Here is a 6,351-nt window from a genome sequence, read left to right as displayed (position 1 = left end):
TCTATTGCACCTCTATGCTTGGTCTACCTTACATATTGACTTGGTCTAAGTAGCTTTAGAACTGCTCCCTATCTCAATGAGAACCCTTGGCTTGGTTTCTCTTATGGACGTGACATATAAACTTGTTGAATACATTAGTGTAGAACATGTGCAGCCTAGAACATCTAAAGGCATCATAAACTTGTTATTGCCTCAAACTTTCTTAGCGTTTACGATTGTAGTCCCTCTAATAGGCTAGCCATGAAGGATCACCTCCTCGTAGCTAGTCAGTAGGTTGGAGTCTCATTCATTAGTAAAATTAACTACACAAATTGCTTCACCAACTGAGAATAGCGATGCACCACCACTTATAGAATCAAGAAAATGCTCTCATTTTATCAATCCTTACTATGTTTGGACCTGGTAAGTTTCCCAATGTTGAGTCAAATTAAGCCATAGGCTCTACTCTTGGTGGTGCCCTTATGTCAATCCCTTTAAGTTTAAGCCTTGCGACCATACTCCCCTTGAAACCCAAAGACTTTGATTTCTCATAATATGCTGATGGATTCCTAAAAGTAACACTGTCGATCATTGGTTGACATTGTTTATGGTTGAAACTAGGATGATATTTGATTGTCTTTGAGCCCCCAACTTTCATTATTGATTAATGAAAAAATCCTTGGCAAATGTTTTTGTAATTGTTCATCTTTCATAAATCCAAGAATTTCACCTTTGACTATGAAATATGAATGCCCTAGACTATCTTTGTTAATCACTACTCCGATCCCAAAGGCTAACACAATAGGACTAAAATCCTATGATGTTATCCCATGCTAATGTATACAATCTTAGGCTTGCTTTGAACATTCTAATTTTTTGAAAGTAATAGCTTTAGAGGAATGACTCAGCTAGTTAAGGCTAGGAGTACATCACTGGCAGTAGGGATGAGTAGACCAATGCTCACTGTGAGGTAGACCGGATAACCCAACCTTAGTTCCAACTATAAGTTTTTTAATTGCAACAACATAAATATACACTATTGGAGTTAGAATTATCGTAACTGCTAGCACTAGACTTAAACTCTAACGGATCCTTATTAAGGGTTTTAGACTATACTCATTCAAATTACCAGACTTATAGAGCCTAGTATTGTTATTTATTGTTACTACCTCCTCAAGTTAGGATTAGGTAATTTGCACACTTACTACCATTTCTCAGAATTCCTCTTTATAATCAAACCCTAATTCTTTGTTACTTGTTGCCACCATAATAAGCCACTATCCTGCCATTGAAAGTTGATAGGGCAAAAATTTGAATGATGCATCACCGATACAAAGGCCATGTGATCTATCAAGTTATCATGAATCATCAGAGCAATAGGCAAAACCTGCATTGACCTTTTATCTAATAAATGCATCCATTCCAGAAGTCAAGATTTGTTGCACGTATTAGCTCTAGAATTACTATGGTTATCCAAGTAGTAGATACAATCAAACAAACTATAACTAATTTGTTGAGCCATTCGCAGTTTCATAGTCTGACTTAGTTTAAACTTACACATGCATGGCTTAATCTTTTAGACAAGCATATGACTATTGACAGGATCAACAAGGTAGCATTCCTTTCGGACATTGGCACTACATGGAACTTAATGCATCTACTAAATGATGGAGAGAGCTAACACAAAGCATAAGCATCATGCATGTCGAGCACATAAAATATGTAGCATTGTATGAACAAGGGCTGAGAGCTTGTGCTTACAAAATGTTCTGCATCCAAGAGCACGATCAAACACCAATGCCCCAATGTGGCCACAGAGGTTTGAGAGGCACACTTAGGATATGGGGCACAATTGAGGTTTGACCTATAGCCCCAAAAGACATAAGACCAATAAAGGATGGCAAGACATCCAGTTTCCATCAATTTAGGTATGCAGCACAGAATCTTGATTGCACCTTTAGGGTACGATGACCTTCTGGAAGGAGATTGAAGAGGATAATGGGTCAACAGTTCAATGCATCGATCATGGAGTCTGCCAAATTGCATAACCATAGCACCACTCATATACCCATTGTGTACAAGTGACAACAGCCACACACATCAGTCCACAACCCACCCATTCAATTACGTAACAAGAGAGCGAAGGAAATGATATATGAGGCCATGCCACAACTGTTTGGCACAAGAAAAACACAAGTAAAGGCTACAGGACTACATCTACCATCTAATAAACAACAACGATATGACACCATCGATGCTTGGTTTGGTTGGGACTGTACATGTAAACTTTATTGTTAGCACCCTAGATGGACATTGCCTAATTCAAGGACTTGTTCCTGGGTTTTTGGGCAGCATCGGCTGCATGTGTCATGGTTCATTTGCAAGTTATGAGCCAAGTGGGTTAAAAGATGTGGCTTGTTCGAGTTGGTATGGGCAAAGGACTGGGAATGATTGAGAATAAGGTCCTAAAGGCATATACAAGGCCCAAGTGTTTAGATTAGGGCCTAAGCTAAGGTGCAAGAGCACGGTGGGGTGAGTAACCTAGTGTTAACAATGAGAAATGCTCGTTGGAAGGATCTAGAATGCCCTAAAAGAGTGGCATGGGCAAGTAGGCATAGAAAGCTCTAGATTAGCCTAGAGACATACTAGGTGTACGAGTGCAAAAGAGTCTAGATAAACTTAAAGGTAGCTACGTGCATAGGTACCAAAGATACCAAAAATGATTAGGGTAAGAATAGTTACAGGTCCTATAGCACTTAAATAAAGAAGGCTCCGAAAGGCCCTAGCTACATGTGGAGTAGTGACCAGACGGGGAAGCTTTTAGAATTTACTAGTTACAGGCACTAAGCGAGAGTACCCAGACATTTCTAGACCTGAGGCTTAGCAGGGAGTGTAGAACAAGTTAGATTTTGTAAAGGCCTTAGTTGACCTAAAAAGTGTTTAGGGACCATTAAAGGGTCTAGAAGGCCTATAAGGGCTGCACACTTGGATCAATAAGAGTCATATGTGTTAAAGAGGCTTAAGTATAAAAAAAGGCCATTCCTTTCATTTGTAAACAAGTTAGAAGCTACACAAACAAGAAAAACCATGTCATAGACTCAGGCATTAAGCAATTGTATATAGTATCATGTAAATAAAAGTTACAACTATTTTAACCTTCCTTCGTAGCTTTCTCTTAAGCCCTTAGAGAGCTAATGGAGTGCATGGCAAAAGTGATTCATAAAAAGTTAAGGAAAAAGCTGATTTAGGCCTATGAATGGTAGTTTTCCACTTAAGGCTGCATGGTAGCTAGGCTTAAGATCCCAACCTATGACACGTGCAGGGGCTTGGCCAGGCCAAGGCATTTTTGTGGTCTATGAGAAGGGATCACAGAACTTTCAAATACTTAAGAGACTTGGCTAGACGTAGCCCATGACCTCAGCTTCCACTTGCACCATCTCGAAGAGTAGTTACCTGATTCAGGGACTTAGTTTATAGTTTAGGGTAGCATTAATCATAGGCATAAACTTGAAATTAGCATCAACCATAGGTACAGACTTAAAATCAACATAGTTAGGCTTTTTCTGCATGCATGCCAACTGGTTCAAGTGATGGGTGCTTGTGGTTCACCATAGCAACCAGTCACCAAACAACATGGCTAGAAGGCATACACAAACTAGATTTTGCTCTAGGGATGTTGCCATAGATGTACACAATCATAGGCCCATTGCACACACCTAGTCCCTTTATGAAGGAGAGATGAGGGCCTAAAAAACCACCCTCTAAAGAGCATGAGAGATTTTACAAATATGGTAGCAATAAACATTAAAGTGTTTGAAATGGAGATACTTTTTCCAAACAAGCAAATCTTGCACCAAGGGTCCATAGGTGCCGATGGTGGTCAAGGTATGTGCTTGCACCAAGGCTTAGTATATGCCAATGGTGTTCGAGGCAACTGCTCGCACCAAGGCCCAATATGTGCCGATGATGTTCAAGGTAACTACCCACATCAAGGGTTATTTTTTACCAATGTTGATCGAGGCATCTACCGTAACAAGGGACAGTATATGCCAATAATGGTTGAAGCAAGTGCCTATACTAAAGGCTAACTTATGTTGATGATGATCGAGGTATGTGCCTACACCATGTGCCAGCATGTGCCATTAATGGTCGAGACCTTGGCTGAAGATTGATTCTAAGCCACAGTGCACATGCTTGGCTTGGGCATGTGATGGTGCTACAATTTTTTGTCAAAGGCACCATCATCAAAGCATCACTATAGAACTTGATCAATAGCATTAAGGATCTAGTGATTAGGGGTAGGGGCTAAGGGGTGTGCACACATAATGTGTGATGGGTACTAGTCCTTGGCCTTTGTATTGGCCCCTTATCCCCTAAAAAACCTTGAAAACTTACACCCCCTTAATAAGCATAAGAGCTTTTATAAGTTCATTGACAAAAGCCATTCAAGTGTCCAAAATAGGTATGCTTTTTTCAAATGGCCACAAAATCTTCTACATTTTGATTTTTTAGCTAAATTCTTTTTGGATGCTAAAAAAAATACAAGGATCTCAAACACCAAATTTGGGGCTAAAACTCTTTTTAAAAAAATTTTAAAAAATCTTAAATCATGAAAAATTCTAAAAATTATGAAAAATGGAAAATGTGTCATCTTGCCATGAAACTTCACATGAAGGCTTAGGGGACCATTATATGAATTTACAAGCCATAAAAATGGCATTGGCATGGCAAAAATATTAAGACATGCCTAAACCCACCTACTACCAGGTCATGATATGCATGGTGTACAGCTTAATCCCGGGATATACACGCATGATGCGTGATCTAACATGTGCCAATAGTGTTTGAAGGAATTGCCTACATAAAAGGCTAGCATGTATTGATGGTGGTCGAAGTATGTGCCAAGACAAAGGGCTAACAAGTCTCGATGGTGGTCGAGGTATGTGTATGCATCGAGGGTCTTTCAGTGGCAATGCTAGTTAAGGCATGTGCATGTGTCACGGCTTGCAAGTTGGTATAGGCCTAAGAGTTCTCTATGAGTTAAGGAGTAGTTCCAGTTCTAGCATGATAGGGATTGAGAACTAGAGAAACCAAGCATTAAGGCCTATTAGAGGTCAATGTCATAAGGAATTAGCATAAAACAATGGTATAGGTAGTGATCAAGACTACAGAGGCTCAAGCACAGTGTTCAAGTTTAGTAAAATTAAGCAAGGCCCTAGTGTAAGTGCTTGTGAACAATGCACGGGCACATAGTCAGAGCCAGGCAATGGCCTTGATAATCAAGGTATGGGTACATGGTCAAACCCAAGTGCAAACACACTTAAACATAGTCCTAGCAGGATAAGATTTTAGGGCTTCTAGAAGGCCTAGTACTATAGCACAATCTTTGACAAGCTAGAATTATGCTAAGCACTTAAGTTTCGTAGGCTAACTTAGGAACATAGAGTTAATTCCCTATCTAAGGTCACACGGATTTTGGCTTAAGACTCCATAACACATGCACCAAGCATCATTTGGTGTTAATGGTGCTCGAGGGGCAGACAAGTGCCTTGGGAGGGATAAAAGAGTAGTGGAAGGGTCATGGTACATGTTGTACCAAGTGTCAACATCTGGCGATGGTGTCTAAGGCAATAACTTGCACTAAAGGCCAGCATTTACCAATGGTGGTCAAGGCATGTGTATGCACTGAAGGTCATTAGGTGCCGACGATGGTTGAGGCATGTGGATATGTCATAGTCTGTAAGTTGGTCCAGGCCTAGAGGTCCTCTTTTAGTCGATTAGCAATTCTAGTTCTAGCAGGATAAGGTTCGATAGCCAAGGGAACCAAGCCTAGGTGCGGGTGCTAATAAGTGCTTATATAAATTTACAAGCCATAAAAATGGCATTGGCATAGCGTAAATATAATGTGCTAAAACCCACCTATTGCCCAATTATGGTGCAAATGGTGTACGGTTTAAGCCCAAGATACTTATGCATGGTGCGTGGCCTAGCATGTGCTAATGGTGTTTGAGTAAACTCCCTACACAAAGGGTAAACATGTACCAATGTTGGATGAAGCATGTGCCAAGACCAAGGGCTAACGTGTCCTAATGTTGGTTAACGCATGTGCATGTGTCATAGTCCATAAGCTATTCCAAACTTAAGGGTTTTATTCATGTCAAGGAGCAGTTCTAGTTCTAGTGAGATAGGGTTTGATAGCTAGGGGAAAAGGTATTGAGGCCTACTATAGGCCCAGGCCATGGGGAACTAGCCAGAATAGTGGTATGGGCATGGTGTTCATGTTCAGTAAAATTGAGCCAAACCCAAATGTTAGCACTGGTGAGCACTTATATGAATTTAAAGCCATAACAATGGCATTGGCTTGGCAAAAAT

The 6,351-nt window shown here is 40.3% G+C and overlaps 1 pseudogene; it reads right to left on the bottom strand.

Moving 5' to 3' along the window:
• Positions 1–504: 504 nt before the first annotated feature.
• On the bottom strand, positions 505–1,590 carry LOC149516311 (18S ribosomal RNA; annotated as a pseudogene).
• Positions 1,591–6,351: the final 4,761 nt, after the last annotated feature.

Source organism: Durio zibethinus, chromosome 10, assembly GCF_047325235.1.
Source record: "Durio zibethinus cultivar Kanyao isolate XHJ-2024 chromosome 10, ASM4732523v1, whole genome shotgun sequence".
Lineage (NCBI taxonomy): Eukaryota > Viridiplantae > Streptophyta > Magnoliopsida > Malvales > Malvaceae > Durio > Durio zibethinus.
Note: the sequence above shows the minus strand (reverse complement) of the source record. Positions and strands in the feature narration are given on the sequence as shown.